We start from the raw sequence: 27,039 nt of genomic DNA on the forward strand, positions 1-27,039 counted from the left end.
TCCCACAGTAATGCGTGGGGTCCTATCAATAGAAAAAAAATAGTTGTAACCCGAAAACACAACAACCACAACACGAGAAATCTTCCGGAAACCTAGGTAAATCCCTGTAGTAGTCTAACAGCTCTAAAAACAATCAAATGAAACAACTTAAAAAGAAAAAAAAAACATTAAAAACATATCTAGGGAGCAACAAAGACACAGAATCTAACTGCAAGAGCTTTATCAAGTTTCCTGTACTCCATCGTGCTCCTCTCGTTTAAGAAGATATCTCTCATCTATCTGTGTACAGGTCAGCTGGAGGTCCACAGCTGATGGTAATTTAAGTAAGTAGCTGTGCTAGCATGCATGGGCTGCAAAAGGAACAAGTAAAGGTTTATTCCATGCTGAAACGAGAAGAAAGCAGTGGAGCCTTCTTAGGGTGTGATACCAAGGCATCGAAAGTTTATTTTTAATTATTGTTCCAAAAAATGTTTGTTTTCTTTCTTAAATGTTGTTGATTAAAATATCTTATTAAATGTGAAATATTTGATTAAATCTATTTTGAATGTCATTATAAATCGGTAAGGTGTCAGTCTCGTAAACCGAAGATCGCGGGCCCCAACCCCGTCCGTGCCTATTTCGTTTGCCAAGACTTGACTTTATCTATATCATCAATTGTCTTGCAAGGCAGAAACCTCTGTAATAAGAAGAAAAGAACTATCAGCAGTAGTTAATAATCCTTTGACAAAGAAATGGGCGCATTCAAAACACCAGCCTCCACTGCTTGGTAGAATGGCTGAGTGGTCTTAGGTGCCAGACTCAAGGATTCAATCATGTGTAGTGACAGTTTTATGTTATTCACAACACAGATTTCCATTCATGTTTATTAAGATGTGTAATTTGTATGTTGGTTGTATGAGAACAGTTTCTTCAAAAGTCCTGTCAATTAACAGTGGAGAGCTAGCCGACGTATGTCTTCATGAAAACGCTCTTTAAGGCGATTAGAAATGTCTTGAACAAATCTGCGTCATATTTTTAAAATAGTTTAGCTCAAGATGCAACGGGAGTATAAATGAATTCTCCGCCCTCCATTCCAAGATAAAACTCCATGTGTGAATCTTATCTTAAGTTGATGATGTTGGTCACTACTGGAAATTGCCCAGTGATATCGACTCAGGTACAGTACTCAGTTGTTATGTGCTGTAATTTGATACATGCAAAGCATTTGCATTCCCTCCAATTATCAATAAAGTCAATAATGTATTAAACATTAAATGCCACTTCTTCCCTAGATGATGTTCATGTTGGATCAGTGAGAAAGGCATGCCAGGTTGTGCTTGAACCAGCACCTTACTATCATTTTAGTCCCAACCTGACCGCACTAAGCAATTGTACCACAGAGACTCAAATGGGTCAGTTTTCTCCATTTACGTTTTTTGGGAAAAAAATCATCTGCATTTTTAAGCAAGATTGTATTTTAAATTTCACAAATTGTAAGTATTTCTGGAAAAACACTGTTTCAGAAAGAAATTGAGTAGACGGGAATAGCCCAGTCAGTAGAATATCGAACATTTCATCTCAGGGTCCCTATTCAGGTGGCTGATTTTCTTGCAACTACTTATTCCATGCTGAAACGAGCAGGAAATGTTTCAGCAGTGGAGCCTTCTTTGGGTGTGATATAGAAAAAAACCTTTACTTGATTCTTTCAAATTAATTTAAACCTCATCTCCAACACCTAAACTCGTCAGTTGCTTTCAGTAGCTAAAGACACAGGCCATACTGCTCCAGGTGAGGTTCGAACTCACAACCTCAGCATAGCTCCGCTGTGTACTGCCGTATAAGTACCGCACGCTGACCAATTGCGCCACTGGAGCTGCGAAACACCCACTCCTCATACAGACTGACGTGGCAGAAACACAGGGTGAAAACAGGGTGTCGGTTGTGAATCCATCTCCACATGGGGGAAAGGGACAGTACAATAGAAAAGAATATACAAGAGAATAAACAGAAAGAATTGTGCTCACTGCAAAGAAGGAAAGAGGTGGCCGGATACATAAAACAGCTCGGTGGATAATTTGTAACGACATTCTTTGCTGACAACCAGCAGTCGGATTTCTTTTCATGTTCCGCTGTGCAGTTTGAACGTTTGTTCTCCCAGATCGGTTGGTTATATGAGATCAAGTGATATAAATTAGGACTAATCAGAATCAATACAATTGACGTCTGGCAAAGGCAAATAACCTTTGCACATGATCTGGAATGTGACTGGTTAAATTTCAGCACAGTTGCAACCCCCTTTATAAAGGGTGTGCACATGTATACAACCAAGGCATTGAAAGTTTTTTGTTGTTTATTGTTCCAAAAAATGTTCCATTTCTTTTCTTTCTTAAATGTTGTTGATTAAAAGATCTTATTAAATGTGAAAAAATCTGATTGTGAAAAGGTCAAAATGTTAGTGAAAAAATGTGTATTGTGAGGAAAGATGAATTGTGGGAGCCTCTTGACTCCTCACGTCGTACTGTATTTCTCTCTCATTCTACTGGGAGTGGTGCTGTCACTTCTGGATAAAGTCTGTCAGTGGTCATTCCAGACGGGTCAGGTACGACTGCGCTTCGGCACAAGAAGAGATATGTGACTTGCGAGGATCCCGACAGTGTTGACTCTCTTCTGGAGCCTGGATAGCTCAGTTGGTAAAGCATCAGACTTTTAATTTGAAGGCCCAGGGTTCAAGTCCCTGTTCAGGCAGTTGTGTTTTCCTTAAATCTATTGTGAATGTCATTATAAATCGGTAAGGTGTCAGTCTCGTAAACCGAAGATTGCGGAGTCCAACCCTGTCCGTGCGTATTTCGTTTGCCAAGACTTTACTTTATCTATATCGTCAATTGTCTTGCAATGCAGAAATCTCTGTAATAAGAAGAAAAGAACTATCAGTAGTAGTTAATAATCCTTCGACAAAGAAACGGGCGCATTCAAAACACCAGCCTCCACTGCTTGTCAGGATGGCTGAGTGGTCTTAGGTGCCAGACTCAAGGACTCAACCATGTGTAGTGACAGTTTTATGTTATTCACAAATATTATTCATGTTATAATAGACCTCTAACCATATACGTATAATAGACCTCTAAAGTTATCCGTATAATAAACCTTTAACCATATACGTATAATAGTCCTCTAAAGTTATCCGTATAATAGACCTCTAACCATATACGTATAATAGTCCTCTAAAGTTATCCGTATAATAGACCTCTAAATTTATCCATATAATAGAACTCCAACCATTTATGTATAATGAACATCTAATCATAGACGTATAATTGACGTATAACAATAGACGTATATTAGAATTTCATTCTAGACGAATTTCAGACCACATTTATACGTCTAAGGTGTGCGTTTAATAGACGTATATTATACGTCTTTTGCCTACTGGGGTGTATCAGGCTCCGCTGCACAGCAGTGGAAGTATAAGTGTATAGATGAAACCTTTAATCTATTGTTCGGTTTCAATCAAAATGCTTTACTACTACAAGAGAGAAGTATAGTAAGAAGGATGGAACAAAATGTATGATTTATTGGAAGAAAACATTTTTTATTTATTTATAAGCTCGTGTCATCCAGCTCTAATACAAAAGCGACTCGCATCTTCAGCCCTTTTTTTTGTTTGTGATCATTAATTTCTTTAGTTATAATCAACATTGATCTTTTTTTAAAATAATCAAACACGCAGACAGATTTTTTAAAAGTATTAAGAGTTGACAGGGTGCCCCTTCGGAATAGTCGTCAGAAAATGTGAGAAAAGGAAAGTTACGTACAGTAAGCTCTCATACACAGTATTTGACATTGGAATTTGATTACAAAAAAACTACCTGTCTTCCCAGCATTTGTCGGTGCTGTTGTTTTTAATTTACATATTGTTCGCATTTTAATGATTTTTTTAAAAGATTGATACAAAAATCACTAAATACGAAACGTAAAAACCCCAACTGGAAGCAGTTGACCATTCATATTCTTGAATTTTAAATCCCTGTGTTTATCTGTGTCCGAGTACCTGGTGCAGCTATTTTGAAAGCAGAGTCTATGATTTATTGCGGAAGCGCATTGCCACCAAGGAAAAAAAAAATCCTGAGTTCTCTTAAGAAATACCAAATTATCTCCTAATTGCGACTCACTCGCTGAATGATCTCTCAAGAAATCCCGAGTGAGATTCAACAGGTGTTTCCTGCAACAGCCACGACAAGTGTGAAGACGTTCTCTGGATTTCCCGAATATGACGTTAAATTAGTTCAAATCATTTACCAGGTTCCCACGTACAAAAAGGCCCAAGGACTCCAGCAGTCTTACAACCACTGTCCTGTTTGCCTCACCAGACACGATCTCTATTCTGTTGTAATCCACGATGACCCCGTTCTTCAGGTGAATTATCATGTCCTTAGTCGTCTTTAATCCCTATTGCTCAATGCATGGTGAAAGCATTGCATACATGTGTCTGACAATGAGGAATGGGCCCCTGAGACACTCATTTGCCTGTTTCACAAATGATCGTATTTTACCAGAGATTCCGTTTGGGATTCAGATGTGCATTCGGACAGCAATCCCTTTAAAAAAATGATACGTTCTGGATGAGGTCAAAGGTGCAGGAACACTGTATTTAGGATGTGTTTGCAGTGATTCTCTGTCTCCTGCTTCAATGCAGTGATATATAGATGTGCTCCTGTAATTTATTGGTACATGCCCAGGGCAATAAGCAGTCTGAGGATTTATTTCCAGACGGCATAGAGCAGTGAAGCAGTGAAGTAGTGTAACACACTGGATCATTATGTTATTATAATCTATTCTATTTATATTATTACATACAGGTCTCTAGCTTCAACACAGTGATATATATATATATATGCTCAGTGATTTATTGATACATGCCCAGGGCAATAAGCAGTCTGAGGATTTATTTCCAGACGGGCTACAGGTAGTGTTGTGAAATACTTCAACACACTGGATCGCAGATTTAGACCCCCTGCACTCTTACTCCTTAAAAACCAAAGAAATTAAGATATCTAGCAATCACATTGTAACAGGGGTGACAGTGACTTAATGCTTATACTAGTGGACTTCTGGTACCTTTAGGGTACGGTTCCCTGAAGGGCTCTCGAACCCCACATTTCAGATGCCTAGCTGTATCGCTGATGTGTTGCACCTCAGAATCACTTTTAAACCTTACCTCTGGTATCTTTAATCCCTATTGCTCAACGCATGGTGAAAGTATTGCATAAATGTGTCTGAAAACGAGCAATGGGCCCCTGAGAGACTCATTTGCCTGTTTCACAAATGATCATATTTGACTAGAGATTCTGTTTGGGATTCAGTTGTGCATTCTGACAGCAATCCCTTTAAAAAAATAATACATTCTGGATGAGGTCAAAGGTGCAGGAACACTGTATTTAGGATGTGTTTGCAGTTATTCTGTCTCTAGCTTCAACACAGTGATATATATATGCTCAGGGATTTTTTGGTACATGCCCAGGGCAATAATCATTATGAGGATTTATTTCCAGATGTGCTAGAGGTAGTGTTGTGAAATACTTCAACACACTGGATCGCAGGTTTAAACCCCCTGCACTCTTACTCAAAACTTACAAACCCAACTCTCTTACTTAAAAACCAACAAATGCAGATATGTAGCAATCATATTGTAGCAGACACTCATTTGCCTGTTTCATAAATGATCATATTTTACTAGAGATTCTGTTTGGGATACGGATGTGCATTCTGACAGCAATCTCTTTAAAAAAATGATTTTACCTTATCGCGGCTTTGCCCCTCTTGCCTCTTTGGACAATATCTCCATCTTGTGGTCGTTGTTGGTAATGTCTTCTTATGCCATTTTTTTATTTCAATTCTCTATTAGTTGATTCTAGAATCTCTACAATAGAGTTGAAAACATCAGTTTTATAGCAGACAATATGACATTATTTATAGTCCAATTAGGAATGTATTACCCTGTTTTTAACATAATAACAAATTAAAATTTATTAAAACTAAGTTTGGAACACCAGGGAACATAAAAAAAGATTTTTAGGAAAACCATGAGGTTCTGTGTCCGATGCCTTTGATTTTTTTAAATTTGAAAATAAACATCATATAACAACAGCTTTCATTCCTAGGAGTGAAAAATAACAATTTTTGAAGATATATTCGATTCTAAAACACTACAATAAAGTTAAAAACATCAGTTTTATATTACATTATTTTTAGTGAAATTGGTCATTTATTAATGATTAATATAATCTCCAATTAAAAGTGATTAAAATTACGTTTGGAACAACAAGGAATACAAAACAAAAGATTTTAAGGAAAAAAAATATGTATTTTGTGCCAGGTGCCTGCAAGGGGAGAAAGCTAGAATCCTACCCAGGCTCCTGGAGCTCTGTCCTGGCTAAAGGAGGGTGAATCCATCCCCTTCAAATCTCCATGAAAAAATGATATTTTTAAATTTGAAAAAAAAAAACATTATAGAACATCTGTTTGTCCACAGAGTGCAAAAATCCAACTTTGAAGAAAATCCATTGACTGATCCCTGAATCCTGAAGTTTCTTCGCATGATATCGGGCTTGCAACCATTTTCTGGAAAATAATGAAAAATGCAAAAATGCAAAAAAAAAGTTATCAAATCTAGAGCCTAAGAGTAAAACAAGACAAATGTATATCTCCAAATAATTTTATGTGCTTCAGAAGAGCCTCGGAAAGTTTTTTGCATACAAGAATCCACGCCCGTTTGCACGTAAGCACACATGCAAGCACATATGACTGCATGCAAGCACATGTGCATGCGAAGTCATCCTCTCCAACTTCTCCAGACCTTGCTGGGTGAGCATTTGCTCTGGTAAATTAGGTCACATATCATGTTTAATCATTTCTTCTCAACACACATACTGGTGCACGTTTTCTCTATGAAAAAAAAAAACATTTTTCCCTTGCACGATTTCTAGTTTTGTTTTCAAAGAGAGAACAGAAAGAAAAAAAAATAAATAGTGTCACAAAAGAACTCTGTCGCCCTTGGTAGATGTCAAACGTATTGGACATGAAAAATGCCAGATAGAAGGCATTACTCTTCGTTTCTCAGTGTCGGGGCTGCTATGTAAAAGAGGCAATTTGCTCTGAGAGCAGGCTCAGCGCTTACTGAACGCAGATGTCTCAGAGCGGTCTGTCCAAGTGGCTGTAAAAGGACAGCAGCAAGAATACGTAAAACAGGTGTAAAATAAAAAAATAAAACAATTTAAAAATAAATACTAAATGGGTTTAAAATTCAGGAATGTGATTGGTCAGTAGCTTACGATGAGTGTTGTTGGTGTTTCTTGTGACTTAGCGATTTGAAAAAAATATTCAATTTAAAAAAGGCTAGAGCTCCTTTGAAAAAAAAAATAGTTTGTATCTGTGTTGTAACAGCTGCGCCAGAACTATTCAGATAAATCAGAAAAGTACTTGAACTTGACTGGTTTATATTCAGTAATGTGCATTGGGAACGAAAGGGAGACTTACATGGATTTTATTAGGTTTTAGGAATCAGAAAATTTATTTTTACGAGCAGAAATAACTTCCTGCTTTCAACGCTTTTATTGTTTCTGCTTGTAACCTCGAACAGAAAAAAACAGTACTGACTCACAGAAACGCCCCGGAGTTTCTGTGTTTCTGGGATTTAAGAGGGATGTATGAAGACAGTAAAGGGGAGTTTTTTTTTCCCCGCTGTAGAGTATGAAGGCGGTGTGACGAGTCAGGAGGGAGGAGACGCGCATTCCGCACGGGCAGCGCAGAGCAATGAGCCGCACCTGCTGCGCGCCGAGTCCTGTCCTATATAACCGCTGAGCATGGACAAACAGAGTCTCCAGCCAGTGTTGGAGAATTATAATTTAAATAGTTTTCTTTTTGAGCTGAAGCTGGGTTCTTCCTCTAGTTAAACTTATTGGAGTTAGTGGTTACTGCGCTAGACTGTTGGTAATAGCGCTATTATTTCTTTCTTCTGCTCAAACAGTGCCGGGCAAAACTAAAATGATAACCCTGTTTCAGAAAGATTGAGTCAGAGGGGTGGAGGAAGTTAGATGTAAAGTGTCCAGTCTTGTCAAGGGTAATAAAGCTCATTAGATCTGATTAACCAGTTAAAATGAAATGGTCTGCTTTCTACACAGAAGCCAGTTGTCTCTTCTCAATGTGGGGGTGAGTCCGTCAGTCACATAACAGCTAGGCAGGACTGACAGTCTTGTGTGATCTATTTCATCTCCTGTTACCCCATCTTCCAAAGCCAATGGTCCAGTCCAGCCTAGAGTGTCCCAGACTGCTCTGTCAGTGACAGTGGAAGGCTTATCTTTTGTCTCTTGTTCAGCTAGGATGTATGACAAATAGTGACCCCTCAATGAAGGAAACTTTAGGTTTTGTCTGTGATTACACCCCCTGGCAATGTTACAGGCGTTGGGGGGGGGGGGAGATCTCCGGTGATCCCGCAGTCGCCCATAGACACTGGCTAGTCTACACAAACCTCCATTCAGCACAGCCCTAACCCCTGTTGTGTCACCCAGGTCTTCTCTGTGAGACAATGATTATTCAGGGAAACTTAAGGAATGCATTCCAAAACAGTCAATGGAAGTATGGAATTAAAACTTGTCAAATCTTTATAGATGGAGTATGTCACCTGTTTAATATACTTTTACATTGTGACAAAATTGAACAAATTTTAAGTCCACCATATATACATGCAGCATTTTAAAGACGGGTCTCTGCACTGCACAGGAATCTCGGTTCACTTACAAAAACTTCAGCTTATAACCCATCTGAAGTGTTTTTTTTTTTTTACTGCTTGTTCTTTAAGGTTAAGATACGAACTCATTGACGTTGTTGATTTAAAATAAGACTATTGACAAAAAAGAAAGTATTCATCACAAAGGTATTATGCCAAATAAACTCTAGTAATCAACAGCAATTAAGAAAAGAAAACAAAGACATCTTCTGAGGATGCCAGATGGAAATCAAACACACACACTCACACTTAGGGCCAATTTTACCAGAAACCAATTAACCCACCAATGATCTTGGACTGATGTCTGAAAACCAGAGCCCGTGAAGGAAACCAAAGCAAACAGTGCAATATAAAAGTTCTTCAGGTATTAGAACAGACCTAGCTTATCAATATAATACTTATGTCTGAACTTCATAGAATGGTGACACTTCAATCTTTCATATTCAATGTTTTGCACAAAATCAACAGCTGAGAACAGACTGTCATATACCTTTATCCACTGGTTTTCAGAGCAGAGACATCCATGTGGGCAAGAGTTCTTTCCCTGTGGTCCGCCGCACTTCAGCTAGCCACGTTCTGGCAGGGTTGTGTGTACTCCTCTGAACGTGGCCTGTATTGAATATCAGGCATTTTGTACAAATTAATAATGTGAGCATATTAGTATGATTTGTGTTGAAGCCAAACATAGAAAATCGCTGTAAGAACTTGAATTTAATCTCCAGTGTCACTCCTGAAATGCTGACCATCACCCATCTTCTGATTTGTAGATGCACGTGTTAATGGATATTTCTTGTCTTCTTTTTTCACCCATATGCTCTTCTCTGCATCATTAAGTACTTCTGGGTCATCTCTTGTACCTTGTGGCATCTTGGCTGGTGGTGAATGGCAGGTTGCTGCTATAAAAATAACATGCCTACCAGTATGATTATGTTGAAGACAAAACCAAAACAATATAACTGTTTTGCACTGTACAATTTACACTATCACAAGCTTGTCATATTTACATTCATCAAATGATTTGGGCTGCTGTTCCTGTGAACAATGTCGTTTAAGAAACAGATTAAATTTCAAATCTTTAGATTTTAAATATAAACCACTGACAATATGGTAGAGCCATGTTGCCTTTAACCTATTCAGAAACTACCACTTAAATTGTAAGAAATTGTTCTCTAGACACATCTTGTGGGCTCTGTTCTCGATGAATTGGAAAGGTGTCGTTCATGACGTCCAGTACTCTGTCGATCTCTCTCTTACCAAGAGACTACCCATCTAACGCTGCAGGAAACTCCAGTGCCTGGTCTGGGAATGCTGTGCTATTCAGATTCTGTCAATAAATTTCAAGAATGGTTCACTTCTCAAAACCGTTTTTGTTTACACGATGTGGCATTTCTCTGCAGTAACAATTGAGTGGGGTACTGTAGTTATCTGCCTTCTATGCTCTTCTGAAAATTATGTATCTTTTTGGCAGTCCCATATCCCTTCCTTATATCCTTGCTGGTGAGAATGAGAAATGCCATTTTTAAGACAAAAACACAAACATAATTCTAACATTAATTTTAAGCCACAAAAAAATATATATCTTCAAAATATGCACTTAAGTACACTTACTGAGTTTCTGTTTTGGAAATGGTCAGTGATCCAACCACTCCAGAGCTTGTCCTTTGCCTTGAAATGATTTTCTGGAAATGCTGTAATTAAAGAGGAGCTCTTCTCCCTCAACAATGTCATTTTTTGTCACAGACAGGATTATGACAGGCTGTTCGTTTATATAAATGACCCTCTTACAGCCTTGATGTATTTTTTTTTCTTTGATTGATTTATCCACCTTCTGATTGTCTCCATATCCGTGAGGCAGGCACAGTGTTCTTCACGAGCTTCAATGCACAGTTTTTGTGCAGGTTCATCAAAAAAAGAAAAGATGTATCTTCTCTCCCTCTGCCATCTGTGCCGTTAGGGCTTCAGCGGCTGTCTCTGTGATGATCTCGCCATGATAATCACACACCACCTCTCCTTTCTGAAAACCTGGAAGTCACAACCTTCTTCCCCTTCACAGGATTGTCACTGATGCTCAGGCCTTCCCAGATTTGATGCTTTTCTATCTTTTTAATTTGCTTGTCATTTGGTGGCAGTCCTGTCTTGGGCTTCCACTTCTCAAACACTTCAGATACTGTTGATGCATTGGCTGAGCGGTCCATCTTTTGAATATAGTAGGTTACCTGACAGCCATCTAGTGTAAATGTCTAGAAGGAAAACCACATCATAAATCCTCAGAATATATTCCAAACTTAGTGTTTGTCGGTGAAGATAATTGATTTGTAAACTTGCCATTAACGGTCTGCAGTCTCACTTCCTCTGTTCTGATTTCCACCTGTCATGACTTCTAGTCAGTTTCAGATGCTCCTCTTTTTGGTAAGCTGCCCATATAATAACACTGGAAACACCTTTATCAGCTGCTGAAAGGCTGTAGCATCATCCATCTTCGGACATGTAAATCCTGCAGCTGCTGTTGTGGATCTTGGCCTTGATCCACTGTTGTAAACATTTTAAATAAAATATCACAGGTCTCTGTAACACAGTCAAAAAATAACTGAATAGGTGTAATGTTTTCAAACCCACTCCACAGCAGGTGTGCATTCTTGTCCAGAGTCTGATGATTGATTACTTGACCTGAAGTTAAAAAAAAAAGAAATGAATGATTGTTTTGTGAGAGACTTATTTTAAGATTGTGATGATGCTTACTAAACTCCTTGTCCTGCAAAGCCTTCAATTACTTTGATTGCCGAGCAGATGCTGGCTGAGTCAGTATTCTATAATGTTTCTCTGTGGGCTAAGTAATCCCACATAATGCTCTTCTGTGCATCAGTTACATATTTTTCTGTCAACTCAATTGCCCTCCTGGCTGGTAATGAATGGCTGGAGGAATCTACAAAACAAACAAGCAACCATTTGTGAATGTTTCCAACCCACAGAAATATAAAGTAATATATTATTCTGCTTACTTCTCATGCAGTCGTCTCAAGTTGTTGGAAGGACTGTGAATTGGCTCTCCCGCAGATGAACTGAAAAACTTTTTGTCTCCCTTCACAGCTGCTGACCTGGGCATTACAGCTTAGTTTAGTGAAGTAAAGATGAAACAGCTGATAAAACACAAATAAAATGCAATTAGGATACATTGGAGATTTTCTTAAATACTATACATGATGGGAGCTATGCAAGTGGAGGTCTTTTGTTCTGTATTAACATGGATTTTAATGGGCTTCTATGAAAATTGGCCGTGGTGTGAATGTGCGAGTCCTGTGATGAACTGGTGTCACATTATCGGCGATACTGTGCTTTGCACCCACTGCTTGCCAGGATTATTCCAGTTCCACAACAACCCTGAATTGAGTGGAGGGGTTTATCAGTGTAGCCATCCACTTGCATGTTCCTCTTCACTCAATGCAAAGGAAGCCAGCTGCTGTGATGAGGTTTTGTGCTGGTTAACAGCAAACTAGACCATCTTTTTGCCCACTTGTTGAAACGACACTTTCTTTGCATCTATTCCTCGACCTGTAATAGCAAAAATTAATACACCAAACTGTAAAAATCCCATATATATATATATATGTGTGTGTGTGTGTAACTTATTTGTTGTATGAAAGTATTCTTACTGTCATGTTCTTTACCACCCCTGGGTGCTGCAGGTCCTTCAGCTGGAGAAAGGTCTGCAGGTAATACAGCACAAGATGATGGTCAGGCAGGGTGTTCTTTTCAGAGCTGTATGTGCAACACATCTCTCTTTACAACCCTCAACACCTTCCAGCAATCTCTGGTACTTGGTTATGGACTCTGCATCTGTCTATATCTGCGGGAGAAAGTAATACTATCAACATCTTTTTTTGTATTTGAATTAAAAGAAGTACAGTTGAATATCCTTTAAGATACTTTGGAAGTTGATGATGAGGTTAGCCAAGCTGGGATCATCTACTTTCACATTGATAGTCTTCAGGATGTAGCGCGGAAAACGGTTTATGTTCTTGGTATAATTAGCAATGGTTTGGTGAGACAGTCTAGTGGTCTTCATTTGGTTACAATAATTGTGTTTTGGTTATGTCCTTTACAGAGATTAAGGAAGATGCAGATCGATCCATAAAGAAACAGGAATCTGGAAACATTTTCTACCTGAAAAATGTAAAGTCACAATGTTTATGGCTGACATTTCACCTGGGTGAATTTTAAGCTAAGGAGTAAAAAACATGTGTTATGGAAATATCACTGCTCAATTGTAAATGGGTATATAATTTTAACATACCTTTACATAATGGTAAATTTGAAAAGAAACAGAAGAACCCTTATAAATTATAAATATCTCACCTTGATGATGTGTCTTCAGGATTCCACATAAAACAGTCCATGGACTCCTCCAGTCTCACAACCTCACCAGATATGAGCTCTGTGCTCTTGCAATCCCCAACCTGCCCATTCCTCAGGTGATTCAACAAGTCCTTCTTGGCCTGGAGTGAGACCTCACTGATCTCCTCTGCTGAGGCTCATTTCATACACACCACCTTTAAGAGAAGAGGAAACTGGTCAAATGTCTTCAGGCAGGTCTTGCACACCAGAGGAATCCTCATGGGTCTTTTTTGAAAATAAATAACTTTTGTGTAAAGAAACAAGTCAAGACTGTTCCAGTTTCTTAACTGAGCCTTAATTTTCTCTCCAATAGCTTCACTGTATTGTTTATTGTATTTTTTTTTTCAGAATTATACCTTGCTCTTCCAGTAGAAGCCATTGTAGACTTTAAGAACTACTGTGATAATTGGTCTGCCTGAGTGTCCTTCCCTAACCCAGTATTGATAGCTTGTGTAGGGTCCAAAGGTGTCCTTCTGTAATTTCCTCCCATGATGTTTCTTTGATCAGTTGGAAGCAAGCGTGAAAGCTTCCTCCCAGTGGGAAGCTCAAGATCCTCTAGTTGTCATGACAGATTTTCCTCGTAGTGCTCTTCGAGGATCTGCAGTGTGGTATGAAGCCAATTTTTGGCATTGCTTACCAGCTTCAAATATGTGAATTTGGTTGGCTTGGCAGGTTTTATGAGGTGCTTGAGTTCCTCGGTCTTCTGTCATAGGCTGGTGGGTGCTCTGTTCTCCCGTCCAAAAAAACTGCTGTTTTGTAAATGGTGGACTGTTTGGATCATTTTGTAGATGATCCTGGTTCCTTGTTGGAAGGTATCCTGTCTGTTTGACATGTTTGGTTTGTGGCCGACAGTATGGAGGGTGACCATACAGTAGCATGCATTGTCAACTCTAGCACAGAAGAACAAAAGCTGGGAGGGGGGAGGAGGCAGGAGCAATAGAGAGACAGAGAGGCCAGTTGGAGTCCAAGAGCTCTGTTTAGGATTGATATTGTTGATGGCATCAGTGACTGGGTTATTGTCCTCTACCGGAGAGGAGGAGCCGTCAGCAAAATGAGCTTTAAGCTGAATCCCGTGGTAAAACCAGTTGAGGTCAACTTGGGTTTGCGGGGTGTCCAGCTTCTTGGGGACTAGAACAAAACTGAGGCCTTTGCTAAGAAGAGATCGCTCATCCTGTGAAAGGAAAAGGTCAGAGGGCATAGTAATGACAAGGTTGGGATTGGTTGAGCTGGTAGGGGTGTTATTGGGCTTTTTCTGTAGAAGATGATTGAGTTTTTTTTTTCCTTCTCTGAAGCAAGGAACTGGTCAAGTTTACTATCTATGTGTTGAGGTTACTGTCTATGTGCACACCTAAGTGATCACCAACTGCTCTGGGATAAAAAAAAAAACTATTTCTTGTGGTGTTTTTGTTGCATTTAGAATGAGAATGTCTGTATCTTGGTATTTTTTTAGGAATCTGTACAATGAGTCTCATTTACACAACGAGTATTTGAAATGGCTCATATCGATCTATAAAGTAAAACTTCATATCCAAAATCCTGAGACTTTTTAAACAAGTTGACAATTTTTTTTCCATTCAACATTGTTTTTTTTTCGGCACTTTCCTGTTGTGCTGCTCTACTTGTATTGTGAGTCCCGCATCAATAACCTGGAAACAAAAATATCTGAACAAGCTCTGACCAAATGGAATCGACCTCCCTTTCCAGTTCAGATCCGGGTGCAAGATGCCGTGTGTCCATATTGGAGATCTTGTGCTTGCAAACTTGGGGAAAGCAGTACATGACCTGTGATTTCTGACTAAATCACTGAAACAATTGACCAAGTTTTGAAATGATCTTCACTGTTTCACTCTAGTTTTGTATATGATTTGTATTTTTAGAAAAGGTTTGCGACTCCATCCGTTCTGTAAGTCAACGCTTATCAAAAGGACAGTTCCCTCCATGTTGGGCATATTGAAACCAGTAGTTACCTGCATTTCAGAGTAATCCTGTAGAGAGAGATAAGGAATATTGCACATATACAATGCTTTGCAGTGTAGGGTGGCTGCTCACTTATTAGTGGTGCCTAGAATGCAAAAACATAAGAGGTTCCAAAAAAAGTAAATGGGCAAAAGGCCTCCTATGTCATTTGGTAGTTGATTTACTAATCCAACGATCTCATCCTGCTGTTTCTTGAAAGAAACCAGGGTATCGGCTTCAACAACATGGCTGGTTAGCTTGTTCCATATCCCCACAGCTCTTTGGCTAAAGAGCTGCTCCTTGGTCTGTTTTGAACCTGGTTCAGTCAGTAGTTGAAACCAATTGTACAGTATTGTGGAGAGGAATGCAGGAAAATGCTGTATTCATTTTTTTGAGGTGGTTAGGTTTTTTGAAAAACATTTTAAATGAAGCACATTCCTATGCAAATCCTCCTGCTGAGAGGCCTACATAAAGGACCCGAATAGTTTAACCGTTTAATGTTCAACTGAAAACCATCTGTAGAATTTTTCAAATCTCACATAAAAATGGTATTGGAATTAGGTTTTTAAACCCATATCTGTAACATGCAATACTCTGGTGCTCCCTCTCGGTGCTTTTTGTAGTACGCAGCTATTTGTTTTGAAAATCCAGACATTTCTGGTTGTGAAATAACTCTTTAATATCATCCCTAACATCTTATCCTACATTTGTTTCAGTAGTATTGGACATAAAATATACGTAACTGATGCATCATATTCTAGCTTAACGATGGTTGTGCAAGCATGTAATAAGGAATAAAAACTGATTATCAATAACTTTTAGGGGTTTGATTTTTAATTTTTTACAGTAGTAGAATATACTAAAAACAAAACAGAGCCTGAAGATGAACTTCCAAACGCATTATATTGAAACACTTCCATATAAATATCAGTTTTTGTATTTTTCAAATCTACAGTGGCACTACTGCTCACAAAACATACCATGGTGATAGTATACATGCCTAAACTACTCAGCACTACAGGCATTGTGAAATGTACATAACCAGGTGTCTTCATTCTTGGCCTTTCACATTCTTCAGTTGAGAGGCACAATTCTTGCAACCAGTTTTCACACGTGTTACACTGAAACTAGACAAAGCAAAATAAGTAATGATATTTCAATGAGTTGTGTTCTAGGAAGATTCAAGTACTTGTAGCGTATGTTTCTTTAACGGGAGAGTCAATTAGTTCTAATAAGCAGAACAAAAACTGTGTGAAGTCGTACACATAGAATGATGGGATACACTTCTATATTTGTCCAGTCCACTGACGTACCACTCCATACATTAAGCACATCTGTAGAGTAACTTGAATAAACATGACAACGATTTAATGTCATCAATGTTCCTGTAGCGTGTGAAGATTTTCTGGCTTGAAAAGTGGACAGAGCCCGTTACATATGTGAATATTAGATTTGGCACTGTAGTGCTTTTTGGACCACATGCTCTCATCTGAGAACATAACCTATTCATTTCTTTATTTTAACTTATTAAAACTTTTTGAGGATAATCATCACTGACATTTTCCCCTGCCTTTGTTTCAATATTACGGAACAGTAAACTGAAATTGAACGGATCTTAACAATGGTTGTGCAAGTAAATAAAAAAAAATAAACTGCATATCAAACGTTTAGGGGTTTCCTTTTCATTTTTTGCAACTAAAAGTCTAGCCCTCTTCATTTTTCTTCTGATGAGATGTACAAATCATTTTAGAACTGTCAGGCTGAATGTAGAAAATAAGAAGTAAAGCTATTTCATTTCAATGAGATGTTTTGTAGGAAGATTCAAGTACTTATAGCATGTTTCTTTAACTGGAGAGTAAAATACTTCTAAAAAAACTAAAACAATATGTGAAGTCCTACCATAGAGAGATGGGATACACTTCTACAGCTTGTCTGATAACTTGACATTTATCCACACATCAAGCACATCTGAAGCAGAAATTAAATCATTTTGTCTTTATTATTAAATGTCATTTGCATTTTTGTAGAATAAGTGAAGACATTCTGACTTTGAACGTCGCATTAAGTACGTGTATACTGGATTTGGCACTTCAGTGCTTTTGGGAGCACACATTATCATATGAGACCATAACTTATCCGTTACTTTAACCCTTTTATGACCTTTTATGCTCTATCATAACTTTATTAAAATGCATACAGTACAGCAATGCAAAACCAACATGTTTTCCAATGGGCAGTGAGTTTCTCATTGAAGGGTGGGTCTTGGTTAACTCAACCACATTGAAAGAAAGTGTGTACTCTAACCCTAGTGAACTGGGATGTAGTACTTGAATACATCACTTTATTAAATGATACAAGCCAACTGAGGTATGTGCAAAACAGAACTGTTTCTTTACATTCCAACTTTTAATACAATATATACAGTAAATACTACTGGACTACAACAATACAAAACACACATTTTAAACAAACAAGTAATAGGTTTATTCCATGCTGAAAAGAGATGAAAGAAAATGCTATGTGTTGGCTGTGGAGCCTTCTTCAGGTGTGAGAAAGATAGGGCAGTAAGCAAAGGTAATGTAGCAGGAGAACAAAGGCTTGGAGTGAGAGACAGGAGCAGGGGACAGAAAGAGAGGCCAATCAAGACGTGTGAAGTCAGAATAGGTGTAGAGAAGTGTGAAATGAAACTTCCAATGAATGGAGAAAATTTAGAAGAAGAGCAGCTTGTCGTTAAGAGAAGGGGGAAGGTGTGATCCTAGCTGCAGGATAATTTTGGTTTCGGTAGTTTTTCTGATGGACGAGTTTGGAAAACCGTCTTTGAGAACACAGATGGAGAGATTAGAGTGGTCATGGCCGTCAGAGGTGAAATGAGAAACAATGGGCTTGGAGATATCTTTAATCTTCACAGCCCTGACACGTTCTCTGAAACGGTCTCCGAGTCTCCTTCCTGTTTCTCCAATGTAGATGGCTGGGCATTTACTGCAAGAGATACAGTAAATAAGGTTGCTGGATGTAAAAGATGCCATCTGGGTGATCTGGAATTGTCCTGAGGGGCCTTGAATGAGTGTGGTTTTAGATATGTACTTGCAGGTAATACAGCGAGCTCTGTTGCAAGGGAAAGTGCCTGGTGTGGATGGTTGCTGAGGACGGTCAAGGGAGCTGTGAATAAGAAGGTTACGCAGATTAGGTGGTCGGCGATATGAGATGATGGGGCGGTCAGAAAAGAGGGCCCCAATGGAGGGATTAAGATCTCTTAAAGGGACTCGCTCATGTTTTTTAACAGAGATTGGCAATTTGATACAAATAAAGTATTTAAGCATCCATAAAAAAACGTATAGGTTTTAACAGTCATGCAACTCTGACAAAGTTATGTCCACTTAAACAAAACAAATCTTAAATCTGTTATTTCTAGATGGCTCACCAGTAACCTTTCCCTTTAAGACCATTTGTGGGAGCATTGTGGGATACTTCAAGCAGAAAAGGTGACTGGTGGTCAACTTGACGAGCATAAAACAACACTCCACTGAGGAAACACTGCAGTGATTTTAGGGAAATAAAAAAGGTTAGTATCGTTCATACTTCATTCGTATCACATACACACTCAAACATACCAGAAGGTTAGAGGCAAATATTGGAGTATTTCATATTCATCAAAAGAAAAAAATAGCCACTCTGTCACACTCTGCATTACCCAATGACCCTCTTTACAACTTTGTACACTTCTTAGGAAACCTTTCTGCACTGTGAGAGCCAAGAAATTAAATTGCTTTCCTGGTATTCATGGTAGAGGTTCGTTCTATGCTGAAAAGAAATACCACAATTCGGTTGTGGAGTCTTCAGGTGTGAGGGGGAGAGAGAGGAAGGCATCGGAGAACAAAAGGCAGAGCAGGTAAGAACAGACAGGAAGTAGGGAGCAAATGGGCATAGAGCAGGTGAGAATTAATAATCAAGTCCTGGAGCACGTTCGGCAAGAGGATTAGAAAGAGAGAAAGGAGGTGGTGTGATCCAAGTTTAAGGATAAGTATGGTTTTGGATGTCTTTCTGCAATAGCAGATGGGGAGATAAGGAAGATCGCAGCCTTTAGGGTGAATAAGGGAACTATCAGTATGGAGAAATTGCAGCTCTGACGTGTTCCCTGAAATGGTCTGTGAGTCGTCATTTTCACTAATGTCAATAGCTGGGCATTTTCTGCAAGAGATCCAGTAACTAAGATCGCCGGAAATGCATGATGTCATCTGGGTGACAGAATTGTCCAGAGGGGACCTTTGAATGAGCGTGGTATTGGATATGTATTCACAAGTGATGCTGTGAAGTCCATTGCAGGGGAAAGTGTGTGGTGTGGATGATTGCTGAGTGAGGTCAAGGGAGCTGTGAACGAGGGTGCACGGATTAGTTGGTCGGCGATAGGAGATGAAGGAACGGTCAGGAAAGAGGATAGCTGTGTCAGGGTCATCTGTTAAGATGGGGGGGGAAGTTGTCATTAATGATCCTGGAGCTACATTATTGTCCACTGCTGTGGAACTTTCTTTGGCTTCTGCCACAGAAGTACAAAACACACAAGCAAAACGGAGCAGATCTGTTCCTTTACAAATCTCTAAACAGCTTCCCACAATCTTGTTCTGACAAAGAAACACAGGGTTTAGTGCAGAGCTTGAAGAGCATCATCATCTCCAACATTTAATCTAGAATCTACAGCCGGTGTCTCAAACTCAAATGAATTGGGGGGCCGCATTCATACACATACAAAATACATCAAATATTTAAAAAAATTAATTGAAATTTTTATTTCATACGTTGGTTAACTTTACCTCAATGTACTTGGTGTGTGAGATTATTTCTGAAGTTTGTCCTTCTGGCTCCTTTGCTGCTTCTGCATTTTGCAGAGACCAGAACGTCAACATGAGGCCTGATATCACAATTTTGCTCATGCACGTTCATCAGTGAGTCTTCAGCATAAACTGATTTTGTTGGTCTTCATTGATGAGAGAAACTGTTCGCTGATGTACATCCTGCCAAACATTGTTATGATTCTACCAGATGTGGAGACTAACCTGGCAAATCTTTCTGTCTACGTTCTTTATTAACAGCACTCCATCAGGCAGCAGTTGGGGAAGAGAGACTTAACACACTCATAGGGGATGTGAATAGGACACGTACACGGGTTTAGGGTGGTAACAAGACAAGGGACAAAACAGGAGTAAACAATTAATTTAACAATACTGTTTACCTTAGGTTTTATAGTCACTATTTACATAGGCAGCGTGACCTAGTGGTCACTCTACAGACCCTCAGACCATCTCCTGGCTATAGTTCCCAGCCTGCACTGTGGCACATACATTAGCTGGGTGCACCTCTGCCTCGCTACAATATCTCCATGGCGATTATTTAACAGAAAATGAATCTCTAGAACAATGCATCAAATGACTGAATTTCATGGGTAACTTTTTGTTAGTCCAAGTGAGTCGTTGCAGGCCACAGATAATTGCTTTGGGCTGCTTGTTTGAGACCCCCCTGCTCTAGAGGCACTGGCTAAGAGGACTGCACATTACAGTACATTAACACAGCACTGAGAGAGAGAAAGGGGTTAATACAAACACACTGACTACATCATCAACTTTATTAATTCAGTTCATTTTATTTTTATAGAGCGCCTTCCACAAGGTTGCTCCAAGGTGCTTAACAAAGAAAGATAGATACTTTATTGATCCCATGAGGGAAATTGCAGTGCAACAGCAGCTTAACACAGACAACACAGCCACAGTGTAACGAATGATACAATAATAATAATACAATACATACAATACAATCAGTACAGTGAGAAGTGCACTAAGAAGAGTTACTCACAGTTCAGAACACACAGAGAACAAACCAGAAAAGAACAGTACACAAAAAAGTCGTATTGCACAATTTGAATATAAATATAAATATACTTCACAGGTCCCTGGCATATATTGCACAAAAATGGTTGTAAACGGGAAAAGAAAATGAACAGATGTATCAGATTACTGTTCAGTCCAGAAACAGGTCACTGTCAATGTTGCCTCTGCCCAGACGCAAGGTGGATGTGTTGTACAGTCTTATGGCAGAAGGCAAGAATGACCTCCTGTAGCGCTCCCTGTCACACTGTGGATAAATCATTCCATTGCTGAACATGCTCTTCATTTCTACAAGCCTGTCATAGAGGGGATGGGAGACGTTGTCCATGATGGCCTCTAGATTGGACACTATTCTCCTCTAAGCCACTACCTCCACTTGCTCTCGTGATGAGCTTATTCAGCCTGTTAGAATACACGGCTCTAATTCCAGAGCCGCAGCATACCACTGTGTAGAAAATGGCGCTCGCCACCACCGACTGATAGAACAAATGTAGCATCTTACTACAGTACATACATTGAAGGACCTGAGCCTCCTCAAGAAGTAAAGTCAGCTCTGACCCTTCTTGTAAATGGCCTTGATGTTCTTAGACCATTCCAGAAGGAAGTGACTATACATGTGAATACAGATCATAAAAGACCGGAAGAAAATGGAGGAGAGGAACCAAAAACTCCTTAGTAAGGAGGACAAAAAATATTTCTTGAGGTTCGAGATCAACTGGCTGCCCAACCCCTCTGGGCATGCTAACATTATACACTTCTAAAAAGTACTATATGTGGAGTATTAAGCCTTCCATCATGTCCTTCTGTGTGCCAGTACTGAGACCTGGGGATGTGCTCTTAGTAATCAGGCGGGCAACTTGGTTAGAATTAATGATCCTCTCCAGTTTGGGTGGAGACTGTTTAAAAAAAGCCAGGCTGTTCCCTTATTGATAAAGGTTATTCTATTTGATGCACACCAAATCTGTAACCAGTGGTTTAGTAAGAATATAGCCTACTATAGGTTACTGTAAGAGATTTGTAAGGGACCAGACACAATAAAATGCAATAAAATGAAGTTAATCTTTAAAATCTCGGATTGTTGATACTTTATTCATTAGTTCTAGCATGAACAACCAAGGTGAAGACTTAATTGCTGGAAAATGTCTAGTTTCGCCTCAATGTCAGCATTTTACGGAAACCTCAGATTTGTGACGGTTAGGAGTTCTAACGTTCCTGATTATCGAGCTGCCAATTCAGAGCACCTTATCCGCATCGACGGACACGCTGCCTAAAGCAGAGAACCTGTTGCTGAGTCGGATGGGCAACTGGTGTGCAGGGGGTCTAGTCTTTGAGCTCTTAGTCCCCCATCTGACCTTGACCCAGGGCTCGCGTGTGGTTGCTGCTGGTGCCAGTGTCAAGCTGGAGACAGCTGGGCCGGGAGGGACTGCAGCCAATTCTGAATTGACTGAGTGCTCTGACTGAGCTGAATCTATCCATCCCTCAATATGTTTAATATCTAATAGTGTGCTAATGCACCCCTCCAAAATGCAAAATCTGTCCTCCAACTCTACTAGAACTGAACAGTTCTGGCATTTAAAATTTGTCTACATTGTAGGTGGAACTTTCTACGCTGTACATGCAGCAGGACTGGTGAAACACAAGGGTTGATCCCAGTGGAAAACATAATCGCGACTCGCCTTTGTTAGATGTGCTGTTGGAGATAGTCCTTGCCCAGGGGCCAGATGGTCAGTCTGTTTTTGGAGTTTTTCTTGCGGGGAGAAGCCAAGCGCTTAAGCTGCCAGTTGCTGAAAACCATGCCTTCTCTCTACAGTGGACATAGTTGTTTGACGACGCAGAGTAAAACTTTACATAATGAGTTGCATAATGGGTCCGTCTGTTTAAATGGAATATTTAATTGTCTATGCAGTTCGATAATGAATTATAGATGTATTAAATGTTTGCATTCAGCAGCAGCAATAGCGGCATCCAGATATACCAACACAAACCTTTGAATTATATCCCTGAATATGTCATTCACAAGGAATGACAACACCTGAGATTAAAGCATTGTAAAAGGATTATGGAGCAAAATTTTGGCTTAACCCGCTTGGCTGAGGGCTCCCCTCCCGGCCAGAGGACAAGGAGACCAGGACCCCCCGTGCAGGGTGACCAAGGGGTAGCTGCATAGGTTGAGATGCAAAAGAGAGGGATATTGTAGGCATTTATAGTGTTTTGGGAGAAGAATGGATGTCAGCGGTGATGACTAATTACTGACGGCCGAGTCTGATTGAACTTGGCTGTTGTCATCCTTCCTGAACTTTCTCAATCAACTCCATTTCATAAAAGCCTGGAAGACTGCTGGAGCGTTAACTAGGCCAAAAGGCATAACCAGATATTCCTAATGTCCGTGTGTTATCATTAATAGCTGTTTTCCCACTCATTGTCTTCTCGTATACGAATAAGATTATACGCCCCCCAAAGATCTAGTTTATTGAAAACAGTTGCATCCTGCACTGACTCGAGAGCTGCTGCTATTTGAGGCAAGGGCTATCGATGTTATTTTTTTAAAATAGTTATTTCATTGAGCTCTGGATAGTCAGAGCTGTGTCAAAGTCTCCCATCCTTCTTCTCCACGAAGAAGAGACCCGCACACACTGGGGCTGTAGAAGGTCAAGTGATTCCTGCCTTCAGCACATCCCAGCTGTCCTGCAGTTCTCTAATGCTTCCTCTTCCGTCCTAGAAAGTGGGTCCACTCGCCCCTTGGGTTAAATAAAGAGTCACATAAGAAATATTGATTGGTAATTAACGAGGTCCGGCTGTGCCCATAACAGCCCAGGGCCAGAGAAAGAAAAACAGCCCCATACAAGGACACTCTTAACACTATGCTTGACAGTAGGGATAAAGTTTTGTCGGTGGTAGGCTGTGTTGGCTCTTCGCCAAACATGGGCCCTCTTGTTATGCTCAGATAGTTCAATTTTGGACTCATCTGTACAGAGAACAGAGTTCTAGAACTCTTCAGTCTTGTCCAGGTGGTCTCTGACAAACGTCAGACAGGCAGCTTTGTTCTTTTTTTGACAGAAGTAGCTTCTTCCTGGCGACCCTTCCATAGATGTCCTTTCTGTTCAAGGTTCTTGTTATTGTTGATCTATGCACCATTACTCCAGAGGCAGCTAGGGAAGCTTGTAGATCTCTGGATGTTGTTTTATGATTACCTTTTACCTCTATTATTCTCCTTGTGACCCTGTTTGAAATTTTAAGAGGATGTCCACTTCTTGGTAGGGTTGCCATTGTTTTAAATGCCCTCCACTTGTATAATATTTGCCTAACAGTGGATTTGGAGTCCTAATCTTTTTGAAATGACTTCATAATATCATCCAGATTGATGAGCATCCACTACTTTTGTTCCTCGAAATGTTTCCTTATTTCGAGGCATGATGCTAGACTCGTAGGAAGAGTAACCAACCTGCTTTCTTACAATTATTTTATTTTGCTTCTCCCTAACACATCATTTCAGATCTTCAATTTCATTTGTCCTCTCGGTTCATTGGTAAACATTCTGTCATTGACCCACCTGATCCTGCTTTACCTTCATAGATGTCATAGAAAGAAGGCTTCACTTATTTTGCACCTGCACAATTTCTGTACAATGTGTACTATTTTGCTGCATGGACATTTTCTTTTTAAAACACTCAAATTGGTGAATAAGTATATTTGGTTTCAATTAGGAAGTTCAAATTCTAATTATGCATTTTATGGTTAAAAAACAAAAAATCGCATATTATGCAATGGGTTCACAAGATTTCAAGCATGGCTGTGTTGTTAACATGATGCATATTGTGTTCCCGATGTAGTTCACCTTTTGCCCATTACGTTGTTGAATAGGGCACTCCCATTGGTGGATAAGCTAACTTTTCTTCGTGGCCATCTTGCTCAGGTCCCTTTCAAGTATTTTAAGATTGCCGTTTAGAAAATATCTACCGTTGATGACCCTCCCACGGGTCATCTTACAAGCCAATCTCTTTAAATATGTTGAAGTTGCAAACACACATTATACATTTTTCCTGCTTATTAAAAAAGAGCCAAAAGTACAGGCCATCCTCCCCCATGTCCAGGAATTTGTGGGACGAAGGCTGAGGAAGACGTCCTGAAACTTTTTCATCTTCCTTGTGGCCCTGCTGTAAGAGTGGCTGGTGGAAACATTCCATCACATTCACTATTGTCAGTTTTACTGGATCTGAATGGAGCCCATCATACAGCACCAGGATCCTCCTCTCCTACACTACCAGGCTGAGGAAGAGGTTCACAACCAGTATATTGACTCACCCCCCCCCCCAGCCCTGAGATACCCCCAAAGGAACAGGTTACCCCAGGTGATGCCTGTCAGTACAGCCCTATCGACTTCCCTGAACAGAACTCCCCACAAGTCCAACTTCAGGCCACCCACCCCCACACAGCTCACACAGCCGCTCCTCCTTACTGTGCTAGTGCTGCACCTTCCTCCCTAAACACACACCAGATCCAGCCCGGCTGCTCACATTTCTGAGGTAGGAAAGGCAGCTGGAGGCATGCCCACAGCCATGCTGGCTTGAAGTGAGGGAACATCTTCCCCCAAAACACTTCCAAGACAAGAGCCCTAAACACTGCCCCGAGGAGGAGCCTATAGAATGTGCTGGTGGAGCACTCCAGGATGTCCAACCTGCATTAAGATCCACACAGGCAGCAGCTTGAGAACCCCCTACTGGCCTACCTACACCTCTTCTAAGAGCAACCTTAGTTTTCCCGGGAGGTCTTCCCTCCAGGTACTGACCAGATTCACACCTGGTGAGCTTTGGTGGGTTGTGACTCTCCCTTATCACCCACAGCTCAAGCTAAGCCATCTCCCTGCTTCTGCCTCCACTCTTAACTTCCCTGCCAGCTATCTGGGATGCTCTGCTTGATCTGCTCATAGCCTTGACAAATACTGGAGCCAGGGATCTCACCTTTGATCTCTCTCATGGCCTCTATCATTGCCTGAGTGGGCAGAAATCACTTTCGAGGTGTCTTGAAGAAGCACCTGTTCTAGCAGCTGCACCCTTATCTCCAGCTTATAAAATACTTGCTTTACAAATAACTCTCCTCATGCTTGCAAGAAAGGGTTGTCACACAGCAATGTAGGATCTGCCCTCTCAACCAGCATCCCTTTGATTTCTCTAAGCTCACCCTCACCCCCAAGGCAGCACAATAATCTGCACCACTTCCAAGATGGCCAGAATATCTGTCGCAAATTCTGTCAATGTGAGAATTGTGTTGTCGGCATACTGATAGATCAAGGTGTCCTTCGGCAAGGCAACCCCATATATCCCCACCCTGCTGCAGATCTCCAGGCCCAGGGACTCAGCCATTTGAGTAGAGTTGAGCAGGGCAGAAAAAGGGAAGCCCTGTCTTGCTCACCTGGCCACTGGGAAGAAGCTTGTGATGAACCAATTCACTTTCGCACAGCTCGTGACCCCCTGGACACGAGTTACACTCACCAGATGAATACCTCAACAATGCCAAAGCTCAGCAGGAATGTGAACAGAAAGATATGCTCCACCCTGTCAAAAGCCTTCTCCTAATTTAACTTAAAAACATAACCTCATTTGGGATAATGCCTCCTGAGGCCCACCACATCCCTTCTGTAATATACTGTGTTTGCAATGCATCTCCGCTCGGTACAATAGGTACAATAGGTCTCCGCAGGTGACAGGATCCTTGATAAGACGTTCCTGAGCCTGAGGGTAAGTAGACAAGTCTTACCCTGCTTCTTGTACACTTGTGAAATACCCACCTTCAACATGGACGGGCTCAAGGACCCAGTCTTTGCAATCTACTCAAACACCTCCAGTAGGAGGAGCCCCAGGAACTGGAAGTGCATGTAGAACTCAAAGGTGAGCCCATCCCTAGCCTTGTTGAAACTGTCAATCTGAGGTTTGTAAGCTCAGCACTCTGTAACACAGCTCCCGATTGCCCTGTGACAGCCGTGTGCTCACCCCGGCCAGCAAAGCCACCCATCCAGCATCACCTCAGATTTCTTCACGCTCACCTTTGTTCCCAAGG

The 27,039-nt window shown here is 40.4% G+C and overlaps 2 non-coding genes and 1 pseudogene across 2 annotated transcripts; 1 reads left to right on the forward strand and 2 right to left on the reverse strand.

Moving 5' to 3' along the window:
- The window catches only part of LOC138242482 (zinc finger protein 271-like), a 372,248-nt pseudogene that overhangs the window by 26,896 nt on the left and 318,313 nt on the right, over positions 1-27,039 (reverse strand).
- Positions 1,760-1,853, reverse strand: trnai-uau (transfer RNA isoleucine (anticodon UAU)). The gene is made up of 2 exons: positions 1,816-1,853; positions 1,760-1,795 (listed from the first exon to the last, which is right to left on the reverse strand). It is a non-coding gene; the product is annotated as a tRNA-Ile (tRNA).
- Positions 2,652-2,724, forward strand: trnak-uuu (transfer RNA lysine (anticodon UUU)). Its single transcript has one exon. It is a non-coding gene; the product is annotated as a tRNA-Lys (tRNA).

Source organism: Lepisosteus oculatus, chromosome 14 (assembly GCF_040954835.1).
Source record: "Lepisosteus oculatus isolate fLepOcu1 chromosome 14, fLepOcu1.hap2, whole genome shotgun sequence".
NCBI classification, from domain to species: Eukaryota; Metazoa; Chordata; class Actinopteri; order Semionotiformes; family Lepisosteidae; genus Lepisosteus; species Lepisosteus oculatus.